We start from the raw sequence: 13362 nt of genomic DNA on the forward strand, positions 1-13362 counted from the left end.
GACATGTGTAAAGAATGTAGTGGTTATTTATCGTGCATGGTGGCAACGGTAATTTGAATGCCTAGATTGAGAGAGGAAGAGAGAGAGAGAAATAGAATGATAAGGAGGGCAAGAACAAGGAAGAGAGAGAGTGAGAGAGAGAGACGCAACATGGTTTAGGGTGAGAGAGAGAGAGAGAGAGAGAGAGAGAGAGAGAGAGAGAGAGAGAGAGAGAGAGAGAGAGAGAGACACTTAGAGGTTGTACACACAAAGAGAGGGACAAAGGGAGAGACAGGCACAAACACACACACACACACACACAGATAGAGAAAGGTACACAAAGATGTTGTGAGACAATAGAGAGTGAAGGCTTGAAGTGTTCTTAAGGTACTAGTGAGGTTAACATTTCTGGAAGGTTTCCATGCCAATCCCAAGAAAAGGTAGCAAAATTGTATAGCTTTGTAGCAGAAATCTGCATAAATTTGTTTTTGCCATGATAACCACCTGTGAGCATTCACTTAGGACGTACGCCACGTGATGGTTCATCTACTATTGTTTGTTTCTTCTACACGTGGTTTTGATGTCAATATTGAGAAGAAGTCCATGGTTTGCTAGTGGGTGGAGGATCACTTTTTACCCAACGACATATTTCAAAAATGGATGACTAGTACATTTGGTGCTTGGGATACTTAGTTGCTTCAAGCGTGTCTACTCTATAGTCAATATATATCAATACTCCAAAGTAGATTGACCAGCTCTACTTGGTGCTTGGGAGACATTGGTTAAACTAAAGTGTGTTGACCATGGAAGCGGGCACAAGCAGTGGTATGTATGCTGACAAGTAGATGGCAAAGGATTGAAGCAGGTATCAAGATCCTAAGCAGGCAAGTGGTAGCTGAATTGTATGCTTGATGTGGTTTCATAGGCTGAAAGAGCTCCAAAAATGGGCTAGGTGGGATGACAAGGAAGGAGGTCTGAAATTGCTAGTATTTTTCTTGGAATGTAGTGTTTGAAGACTTGGTCCAAATGTCTCTTCAATAGAGTTGTAGGGTGCAAGGTATGGGTTTTTAAAGCTTGAGTGTGTTGCAAAGGCTAGATGGACAGGGCGGGTGATGACAGGTGATCAAAGCTAGTTTTAGTGGAGAGACGTGAAGAGCTCACTGGGCGGAGCATGCTGGTCTTTTTAGGTCGTCAATCAGAGTCCTGGTTGCCACATTATTGCCAGTTAAAGTTTAATAAGGGGCCAGTTATGTGCCAGTATGGTCGCCTTGATCAATGTGCCATCTGAGGTTTTTTGAGCTTTGCCATGATTTTTATGAGTTCTATGCAGGAAGTGAATGCCATGGGAGTTTACATCTCATTAATCGGGCATCAGATTATCAAACAAGAGTTTTGGGCTTATGGGTGAGTCTATCAATTAGTTAGCTATGACAAAGGGTTAAAATAGTCACTCTAGTACTAGATAAGTTAGAAAAATTATCTATAGGCAAGATTCCCTATTTGTTTTTATGAGCAGAGATAAGAGAACTAACTGTACAACTCCAAATAAAAGCTTGAGTTTTTAACTTTAAGCTCAATGGAAGTCTTTTCTTTTTCTTTTTCTTTCTCTTTTCTTCTTCATTTTTTTTCACATTTTGCTAAAGAGCATTTTTTGTGAGTGCTTATTTTGCATGCCTGAGGTTTTTTTGCTTCTCAAGGAAAAGCGCCCCACTGGGAATCTCTAGGACTCTAATGACATAGGCTATATGTGAGTGAAGTACCAAAATCCAGCTAGGATTTCTCATCCAGCTTAAGCTTTTACACTTGTGGCACTTTTGTGCTTCCATATCCTTTGTATTCTTACTAGTGCTCTTTGTTGTGAAGTGAGCAAGCCTCTCTATGCCTAAAACCCTCCTAAGGTCTCAAACATTTAAATAATTCTGCCAACTAGGACTAGTAGGTCAAGTAAATGAGTTAACCTAAAGTCACAGCCTCCTAACCTCAATGCTTATCAATAAGACTAAACTCTATGTTAATTAACTAAAGCATGTACAAACTTATTTATCTCTATTGGAGATAACAAGAAATAATAAAATGGACTCAATCAAACCATAAAAAGCCACAATAAGCAAATATAGGTGTACAAAAACATATAGCATAGGAAGTGATACACCTGGAGAAATATGATGCAGCTCCTAGCTATGAAAATTGGCATATAACTCGGAAGCTCAACGGAACCATGCAATCTGGAAGTTGAAGTCCATCTATGCTGCAAAATCATAAGGCAAGACACTACCACCTAGAAAGGTGTGTCAGCATAGTAGTGAAAGTTTTATTACAAAATGAAAGAATCCTAAACTAGGGTCTCAAACCTGGATACCTAGAGAGAAAAAAAATGTAGGAAAAAAATACCTCTAATATAAATGCATGCGGCTAGTGCACCACAGTCAATATGCTCAAGTCAATGGTCTAGTGCAGCTAGGAGGGACAAGAGAACTCTCTCCAAACAATAAAGGTTGTAATCTTCTATCTCTCTGTCTAATGGTCAATGGCTAGCTAGCACCTAGCTCCATATGGATGGTAGAATCTTTAGCACAAGTAATGGGTCTAGGGAGGACATCAGCCTATGACTATGTCATCAAATAACTCTGTAGCTTAGAATCCCTCAACGGATGACTCTTGCCTAGCTCTAAATCAATAGCATGATGAATAGGAATCTCTGGTGAGCAATGGCTCATGGCACCTTGTGGTGTAATAAGTGGTAGGCTCTTTGGTAGCCAAATTTTCAATGTTCGTGGTATCTCAAGGAAGGTATGGCGAGCTCTCCTCATATGTGGTCGTGGATATCTAGCTCGTGGATGTCTTCAGCGTGGAGTAGGCCTCTCTAATGGTCATGAAAACGGTCTAGATCTTTGTGGTATAGGTGTGGTCAAAGAAACTATAGTAGATCTAGGAGGATGTGCAATGGTCTGTGGTCTAGGAACCCAACTTTGTCTATGTCCTCTATAGAATCCCTGTGCCTCTAGTGACTGCCTAGATGTGAGCCAACCATGTGATAGTCCATCATGTGTGTTGTGGCTCTCAAACCAAAATGGCATGTCGTCACTAGCTAAAGGTCTAACATGTGTCATCATGGGAGGCACATAAACATGTCTAGTAGTCCTATCATAAGCTCTCCATGACAAGATATAGGCCTGATATGTCCTAGATGGCTCATGGGTGGGACTACTCTTGGTGGGAACATCCTCTAATGTAGGCTCTACCTCTCGGAGTATCTCAAGTACAATGGTAGAAGTCGCTCTCATCAAAGGTGTCCCTGGATCCTGATGTGTGACGTCTACACTCGAGGGGTGACACTCATGGTCTCTAAATACCTCATTTGTCTGTGTCTTGAATGGGGTGTCTGTGTGCTCAATCATCAATGAATCTGGTGGTGAATGCTCATGAGTAGGTGTCTCTATGCAGGCATCTGTCTCTATAGGTATCTCGGTCTCTAAAGGCTCTGTAGTAATGTCCACACTCTCATGGTCATGTGCATCGGCTATCTCCTCATGTATAGGCTGTGGTGGGACATCTACCTCTATGATAGATGCAAGGGGATCATCAATAATAGCTATGGAATCTGGCACTCTATCAATCTCTAGTGTCTCAATGCTTGTGCCTAGTGTAGGAGCAATCTCACTAGATTGTACATCCCTCGTAGAACAAGTATCAACCTCTGGATTTGGCAATGTAGGTGGCTCCATGGTAGGTCCCTCTAGTGTAATCGTCCTATCGTCAATCTCAACATTCGTCCTCTTTATCTCAATCACTCTAGATCGCAGCTGATCAACTATGCTCAGTGAAAAAATCTGTCTAGGTGATGAAGCTTTGGGAGGTGACCTGGTACAAGATATCTGTATAGGATGTGTATGTGAACTCTCGGCGAGTATCTGTCTAGTATCCTAGCCATGCGTGGAGAATAGGGCAATCCAATCATCAAACAGTAAATCTCACCCAATGGGTCCCTATAAATCCTATCACGAAGATCTTCAATAAGATATTCCATAACGCTCATGGCTGGCTCAATATACCATCTCGTCTGCTCACATCTGTATCTACGTCCACAATCATCAACATAAGTCAATGTGTGCTCCAATATACATAACAGCACTATCCTATGATGTACATGGGTATCTTAACAATCATCAGGATGTGCTCTGTCAATAGCATCATATGGGTTGGTCGGTAGGGACATGTATGTGCCCTTGAGTTCATCGGTAAAGAACTCAGTCGTACCAAAATGTCTCCTCTGAACTCTGGCTATCTGTCATGTAGAAGGGTCTATGTCGTCTAAGAAGGTACCTCTGCTATAGAAATGGGCGTCATGGTCAAGAAACCAAGGCATAGCTCCTCTCTGGCCTACAAAATGTAGCACAATCTCATCTCCGTCTTCAATACTCGGAGTGTCAACCCTAGGCTCGGCTCGTGCCTGCATGGTGGCTCTAGGTGATCTAGCAATCATCAGTAAATCTGGTGCATGTGAACTAGAAAGCTCAATATCTAGTGTGCTCATGGCTGGCAATGTGGAAGGTGGTACCATGTCTACAACCTCTCTAGCATGTGTGCTGATAATAGGGATAGTCAAAATCTGAGGTGTAATTGTCTCTGTGGCTCGTAGCTCTGGTCGTGCACTAGTATGGCTCTGCATCCTACGCTCCATATCTGCCCTAGCCTCTGCTACGATCTCTGCTAAGGTCAGTCTCCTAGATGGTGGTGAGGATGGAAATCATGGAGATGATCTAACCTAAAGATCCATGACTGCCAAAGTCTAGCATTCTAGGTCAAATCTGGTGCTAGGGGGCAATAAACCAATGCACTAGGTGCAAGGCGTAATCTGGCAATGAATGGCTATTCAAATGGTAATCGGAATCTCTCTGTGTAATCTGGCTCTAAAATCGGTCACTCGGTCAAAGTCATAGCCAAATGTAGGTCTAGTAACCAAATCGAGCTCTAATTGCACGTCGGTGTGCTAAGAATAGCCAAAAGCAGCCAAATCACGATCTCACATGTGAACAGGCTCTAACTAGCTAAATCTAGTAAATATCAAGACCAAAAAGAATCTCTATCGCAAGTCGAGGTCAAATATGGTAAATCGTAAGACTTTGCGATCAAATCGATCCAAAATGCAATATTGCGCGTGAAACATCTTTAAAACGTGTAATCTGGAAAATCGTAGACCCAAAATCAAAATCCATGTCAAACAAGATCTGTGTGTGTGATCTGGCTTGAATATGCTAAAAACGGGTCAGATCGACAAAATCGGACAATTTCTGATGAAATTTGATTCTTGGGGCTCTAAATGCGTGTGAAAGGGGCGTGTACGGATGTTTGATGCATGTGCAATGCATTAAAGAGAAACAAAACATAGAAAAGCAAACAAAATGAAAATTTTGGTTTTTTGAGTTTTTGAATTTATTTAATTATTTTTATTTATTTTATTTACTTTTATTTTTTTGTCTCTTGTTTGTTTGCGCGAGAGAGAAAACGTGTGTGTTTGTGTGTGTGTGTGTGTGTGTGTGTGTGTGTGTATGTTTTTTGTGACTTTGTTTGTTTGTTTCTTTGTGTGTTGAGTTTCTTGTCTTTTCTTCTTTTGTTTGTTTTGCTTTTGTTTGTTGTGTGTGTGTGTGTGTGTGTGTATGTGTGTGTGTAGGGGTTGGGTCACATAAGGTCAAGGAGTGGAAAGTGGTTAGAGAGTGTGTGCACGGGGGCAGCGAGTGCGGAACAAGGTAAGTGCAAACGTGGATGCAAGCGAGGTTGAGCGGGCTCCGGTGGTCACGGAAGCGGGGCGGGTGAAAATATGCACAAATGCAACAAAGTTAAAAGAATTTTCTCGAAAAGGTAAAATTACCCAAAAAAATAAAATACTAAAAACAACTAGAAACTTAGCGATAGTTCATCGTTTCAAAATTTTTGTTTTGGATCGATTGTTCACATCAGATTTTTACAATTTCATCAATTTATGATAAAAGTTGAACAATTCTAAGCACTAAATTAGCACAAAAAATACTAAAAGTGCCAGAAATTAACAAAATAATTACCAAAAATTAGTTGAATTCTTTTAGAAAAATATACAGCTCGTTCTATTTGATTTCTAGCACTTGGAACATCAAGATTACAATCCCAATCAATTTCCAATGCATTTGAAAATCAAATCGATGCAAAATTGACCGTTTTTGCCTCTTTTTTGCCCAATTTTGACCCAAAAATTAGCAAGCTTAATGATGTGATTAGGCAAACTTCTGCACATACGCTTAATTGTTGTGCTTTGAACTTTGCAATGCAATCAACTACACATCAATTTCCAAACAAGTACTAGTTCAATTATGTGTGCAAAAACTAGCAAAATTAAGCATGAATCCGGTAATTAGTGCACACACGCAATTTCTACCACAATTTTGACGATATAACGGTGCAGTTTTAGCAATCAAAAAATCTGATCCATCATTTTCATCACATCATCAAACAAGTCATTGCCTTTCATAATTCTAATTGGCACCAATTAAACCATAATTAGCACTCGAAAGTGCACACTTTGTCTACACATGGATATACTAATTGCACTTAAATTTGCACTAATCTTTTGTGTAGTCAAACTTTAATTACACCTGCAAATCAAATCAGCAATTCAGTGGGTTAGTGCACTCACAATTTCATGAGCAACACGTCGATTTTCAACTCCTATTGACGCCTACATACATGTGTGTGTACTAGCACCCGCTTAACGGCATTTCACCTATAATCAATTGAGCACAAAATCTCATGTGTAGCATCATTTTCAATGAAATTAAACACATAACAATAATAATCATGACTCTAATCAACAATTTCGCTATGTGTACCACAAAAACCACATGTGATTAGCGAGCCTAATTAGGGAAAATCCCTAATTACACACTCAAAAATCATTCAATTTTAGTCAATTTTTTACAATTTCATATCAAAAGAGTGATGAATCAACCTCTAATTAGATATACACACATGTAAAGCACTTGAATTAGTAGCAGATAAGTCAAAAATTAGTGAGAAATTGGGGGTTTTCTACCTAAACACTCGATTATACTTAAAAGATTTCCTCTAGCTTAGGCTACAGTCCCCGGCAACGGTGCCAAATGTTAACTCCTTCGTAGCATAGCTCCAAATAATCAACAAAATTATCAATCCAAGGATGGTAGCGACCCAACTAGGACATGGAAACATCACACATGGGTGATTGTGTGAGAGAAATGAGATAGACTTGAGTGGGAAAATCACATGAGATTATCTACAATAGGAAGAAGAGAGAACTAATGAAGGGGATTAATGTATGCACACACGCTAACCCTTATGCTAATCAAGGTTGCTAATGATTGTATTCTCTACTAATCCTCATGGTCACATCCTAATCACAAGCTCATCCAAGCTCATGGAGTTATGATTAGAGCAATGCATGCACAAATCCTTAATCTACACACTAATCTAATCATGCACACACTACTAGAATCAAATAGGGCAATCAAGAATTAGAGAGCGATTAGTTCTTAATCTACACCATCAAGACACTAATACACAACTTAATGAAAAACAAGAGAAAGTCAAAAAGACTCATCTTCATTATATGCATACAATCGGTCTGTCAAGAGAGTACATGCGGCTCCATACTTCCACCTCCATAGCCTCCTCCTTCTTCTTCTCTACTCTAGGTTTCTCTCAAAATGATATCTCCCCTTTCACATGAGCTACATTCACTTATACACCTAGGGTTTTAAAAGTTATGGCCGGCCGCCCAAAGTACATGAAGTGAATAAAAAGATACAACTTGGAACTCATGAGCCCATGAATATATACATAGCAAATGGAAAAATAATATCCATGAGAAGGTGAAAATGGCTGCTGACATTGGATGCATCCAACAGGAGCACAACACCACAATCTTCACCGGCAAATTCAAAAGTGAAGATGGAAGTCGGGTGGAGTTGCAAATGCTACCGAAGGAAGTCTATGACGTAGCAGCTGAGCCAGCTACAAAAGAAGCCAACAGGAGGTTGGGATTTCAAGCAGTTTCTAATCAAGAACCATGTGAAGTAGATTTCCAAAGGGCTTACGAACTATTGTCCATGATTAAAGAGGATGGATCCACCCAGATCACAGAGCACCAAGGACAAAAGGTCGAGGTAGTCATCAACAAAGATATAGTGGCTGAAGCACTAAAGCTGCCAACAGAAGGTACGACGATGAGAACCAGAGATAGAAAAACAACTGGAACATTCACAAAGAGTACAATTGTTGCCACCTTCTCCAATCTTATGCTAAAGCAAGTAGAGATTTGCACCTGTCTATATCACCAACACTTCCACTTCCTCGCTAAGAAACCACCAAGGTACACGACCCCAAATCATGTTGTGGCAACCACATTCACTCAAGTATTGAAGTCATGAGGTAGACAGACCATAGATCATGCTCAATATGTGCTTACAACACTCAAGAGCACAAACAAGGAAGCAAAAGTCACATACTTAGGAGCTCTAGAAGTCTTAACTCGAATTTCATACCACGCCATTCGGATGGCCGATAACTTTCAGCCAACCCCAAATAAAAACACATGGATAATCGCTGAGAAATCTCAACCCTCTCCAGGAGCCACAAGATAAAAAAAGAAAGGGATTTATAAGTCAGATGAAGGGTCAGCTGAAAGCTCACCTGAAGCCCATAGCAATGAAGAAAGTTCTGATAATGAAGAGAAAAGGGCAAGAAGGGAGATGATGAGAAAGGCAGTGGTCGCTCATCAAGAAAACCTCCACAAAACAAAGCAAGGTTCTAAAGGGAAAAGAAATCTTAAGAACGAAGTCGACAAGCTGCAGGACAGACTTCAGATCTATGGAATCCAAGGAAGTCAAGGGTACTAGGAATACATCCGATTTGGTAGGGTGGTAGTGGATGTCAATGAAAACACGCTCCTTCTGTGAATACAAAAAATCAAACTGTGAATGTTTGATTTCCGCTACGTTGAAAACCATGGTTACAAGGGGATTGAGGTTTCTCTGCTGCACAGAGGACCATATCGCAACCCAGAACCTTGGAAGTAGAAAATGTATAAACTCCTTGGTTTCTTGATGCACAATGGCTCTGCTAGTGCCTATCTTGAAGTTGCACAGGTTGACAAGTTTTGTGTTGGGATCATACGGCTCTCGAAACAACAACAATCTATTGATGTCCAAAATAATTAGTCTCTGCAAACATTTTGTTAAAAAAAAAAGTAGTTATACAATCAACTGACTTTCATATTATTACACATTGATTATTTCGAAAACAATCATGTCAATGTCTAGCAAAGGTCCATAATGGGTTTGCCTACCGTGGAGGTTGTCTTGTCTACCGTGGAGGTTGTCTTGTCCAGTGTTGACATCCTTGAGCTTGTTCTCGCCTGTCCCTTGTTCTTCTGCTATTTGAAACTCTTGTGTCTCCAGTGTTGAGGGCTCTATTGCACCTGAATTAGCTTCTACTGTGCTATGATTTGTTTGTGTGCTAGGCATAAATTACTCTTGATTTTCAAGCTCAACAGGTGGAATTGTGGGAGAGGTGTGCTCTGCTTGAGGTTTAGGGTGTTCTTTCTCAGCCCCTCCCTCTGCATAATCTTACTCCTTCTAAAACCCTCCAAGCACAGAGGGAGTCTCAACCTTTATTTCTTCCTCAACCCCTCGATCTGTGTGTTCTTGTTCCTGTGTGGGCTTCCCCTCATATGTAATTTTCTCCTTGTCAAACTCTTCCTCTACAACATTTCTCTTCTCAAAAGTTCCTCCCTCCTCTTGCTCCTATCCTTTCTCAGGTGACCTTATGAAATCTGTTTGTTGTTTTCCCTCATCAATCATTGTTAACTCTACAATGTGGTCATCCAATAGGGTCTATTCTATATCCATGCTCACAAGATGTGAAATTGAAAGCATATGCTTGATTAGGGTGGCACGGTATCGGTGAAAATATTGTAGTGTGTACTTCTCCAATGCACTCTGCAAAAGACAAAACGGAAAAAAAAGGAACTGAGACACATTTTTGTCCAAAACAATCACCATATTATAGTAATGTTGTGCAAAATTCCTACCTTTGACATAAATGGCTTTAGTGCAAAGAAGCTCTGCACTATATACTCAGCATAGAGGAGGCACCTCCATTCACACGAGTTGGCATCCGTTTATCTAAGCACTGTGACTTCCTTAATTTCTGACTTGTACAGCTCTAGATTTCCGCATAGCCTTCCATATGCGTGCAACAATCTTTTTATGCATCTGCAAGTAGGAAAAGTTGGTATGAACCCAACACAATAACGATCTCCATCCTTTATTCAAAATAAAACCAATTTTTGATTCTCAATACTCACAATCTTAATTTTGGATGTGTTCCTTGAATTGAGTTTAGAGTCCAAATGTTAGCAGTAAGCTAACCCATGTAGCGTTTTTTAGGAGCTTCACTGTAAAAACACTTATTCTTTTGATAAATCAGGAATACTGTAACTCCTATTTGACGAGTGGATATTGTAATTTATGAGCCGGAGTTATAAGCTTTTAGATTGTATCAATTAATCCTTGGATAGAGCTCACATATGATTAGTTTTTGACCTAAGAATCCTTGGCCAAGGTATAAAAGACAACTTTGTGAAGTTTTTATTAAGTTTTGCATAGCGAAATCCATGCGTGAGCTTACAACACTCTTCTCTCTCCTTCTCCTGCTTCTATCTCCCTTGTTGGTTGTCACATTGCAGTGTCGTCTATTGCGTTGCAACCACATGTAAGAGCTCTATGCATTGACATAAGCATATCACGATAAATTGTAGCATTTGACATCGTCAATCTGCAGCCTATATTTCATCATAAGTAGGAATTCAAGCTAGGAAATCACAAAGTAAGTATAGGCTAGGTATCGGGACATCATTGCTAAGCATTTAGATGCATTTGGGGCCAAAAACGACTAGGTCGAAATCTCATTGTGCTGTTAATAATCGCATTTTTTTCCACTCATTGAAAGTGATATTTGAGACCATAAGAATGTGTGCTTAGGTATTATATATTTGTCCGAAGTTTTATAGCATTCAGATGTTGGTTGAAGCTGTAAGGATCATGGTTTGCCTGTTGATTAGCGACTAGCTTTTAATAACTTAGGTCATTTGAGTGTAGCTTGAATTAGATGCGAGTTGTCTGTTGTTTTCTGAGAGATTGACACTCTCTTGTAGCCTCCATGCACTAGTCGAGCCACCTTCATCCCATGGATTGACAATTATGTTCATGGTTCTTGCTATGTCTACAATAAGATAAGAGTGATTTTAGGAAGCCCATCCACACCAGACGACTGGCTTGTCAAGTTCAATGCAAACCAGGCTCTAGTGGTGGTTGCTCTCATATGGGCAATTTATGGTTGCTACTTGCAGCATTGGACAATGGGCAAGCCACTTCTAGAATGTGCCAATAGGAATTTTTTTCATTCTGAGAAAGACAAAAATCTGGGAAACCAAAATATATATTTTTGCATGACTTTTTGTGCACGTAGCTTCCTCTTGATTAAACTACAAGACAATTTAGTTGTTAATCTCTAGCCTCAAGGTTGAATAAAAATATGATGAAGCTGGTGAAAGCATCTTACGTCAAGAAGATATAGACAATTGAATCTGTGATTTGAGCATCTAGATCCTGCAGTATATTGATATCCATAGAATCTAATGCAAGTCTTCTTATACCATCTTCTAGCTGTATATCTACTATTAATCCTTCCTCCATAGATGATTCAATTTTGTTGTTGCTGACATCGATTTTGTGTGTAAGAATGTGGTAGCCTTTAATCTCTTTTTCTATAGCATTTGCTAATTTTTCCTTCTCTTTCAGTTTATCCAGCTCCTCTGCACGCCGATTTTCTTGCTCAGCTCTAGCCATGGTATTCACATCATGGGTGACTTCTACAATCTTCACCTTTGCATGTGGCCTTGATGGAGGAATAAGAAAAATTTCCTTCATTTTATTTGGGTTGGAGCAGTTTATCATATCTCCACCTTATTGTTTTCAAGGTTTCATTGTCCTTGTCCATAATTGTTACCCTATGTGCATGTGCTGCAACAATTCTTATATCATTGAAATATTCTAGCAATAAATCTTTTACTGCCTCTTAAGTGCCAGCAGCTTAATAGGTTTCCATCTAATGGTGCCAAAACATGCCTCCTCACATATTGACCCGACTAGTCTTTGGAATGGAAGCTTTGGTACAAGAAGCTCAATACATTTTTGAGCCTTCTTGATTTCCTTGAACAGCTTGGTGTGTCTTTGTAACCTCTTCATCCTTGGCGCTTTCAAGATTTTCATGGGCTTTCCTGGTCTCTTGTTCTTACTAGCATATCTTCCTCCTTTAGCAACCAAACCCGGTCCTTTGCTTTCCTTTCTCGTAGTCGCCTTTGTTCTTGCCATTTACCTGTAAGGCAATAGCTCTCTCTCTCTCTCTCTCTCTCTCTCTCTCTCTCTCTCTCTCTCTCTCTCTCTCTCTCTCTCACACACACACACACACACACACACACACACACACACACACACACACAGTATTAGAAATGAAGGTCGCCAACCCCTATCTAATTCTAGCCCTCGTGACCACAACCCACAAGGCATAAGAGACAATCAGTAGAAGGCAGGAGAGGCCCAACACCACGCCCAGGTACACACACAATTTATCATTTTGTCAAAATGCTAAAGCAAGAAAAGAGAGAGAGAGAGAGAGAGAGAGAGAGAGAGAGAGAGAGAGAGAGAGAGAGAGAGAGAGAGAGAGAGAGAGAGAGATCCTCACTTCCCCTTCACAACCTAAATTTTGGGAGGCAAACCTAACATCGAAGGTTTCTCGCCATGAGCAAGCCAGGAGAACCTCCAGATCTCAAGAAATTTATGGACAAGAAGCTAAACACTAAGTTGAATGTGAATCGAGTGGTTGTCGGCACTACGTGGCTATGACTAGTTCATGAATCTGGTCCTTAACGGAATAGTGGAAATGAATGGCAATGGTTGAAATGAGATAGGCATGGTGGTGATTAGGGGCAATAGTGTTGTGATGATTGAAGCCTTGGAACCTGCAAATAGACCAGGAGCTTAAGTTGAAGTTTCAAAGTTTTCAAAATTACACTGGTGACATGTAACATGGGATGCCATAGGCAGTGAGTTCATGCATGCATTCTTTTGAAATTATCAAACTTAGAACAACTTCTCTTTTGATATAAAAAATTTAAGTTTATTGTTTGATGCGACATGGAGTAGTTTGCTGGTATCATATGATTGTTGGTAAAAACAATAATTCTAACTTTGAAGTTGTTGGGATGATTAAGCCTAGCAGAGGATTCTCTCTGCAAGATCTTTGCAGGAGTATGTG

At 40.1% G+C, this 13362-nt stretch overlaps 1 pseudogene; it reads left to right on the forward strand.

Annotated features, from left to right (window-relative positions):
• Positions 1 to 12845: 12845 nt before the first annotated feature.
• On the forward strand, positions 12846 to 13089 carry LOC147452768 (putative small nuclear ribonucleoprotein G pseudogene; annotated as a pseudogene).
• Positions 13090 to 13362: the final 273 nt, after the last annotated feature.

The sequence above is a fragment of the Adiantum capillus-veneris genome, chromosome 8 (genome assembly GCF_014529385.1).
Source record: "Adiantum capillus-veneris isolate H3 chromosome 8, ASM1452938v2, whole genome shotgun sequence".
Lineage (NCBI taxonomy): Eukaryota > Viridiplantae > Streptophyta > Polypodiopsida > Polypodiales > Pteridaceae > Adiantum > Adiantum capillus-veneris.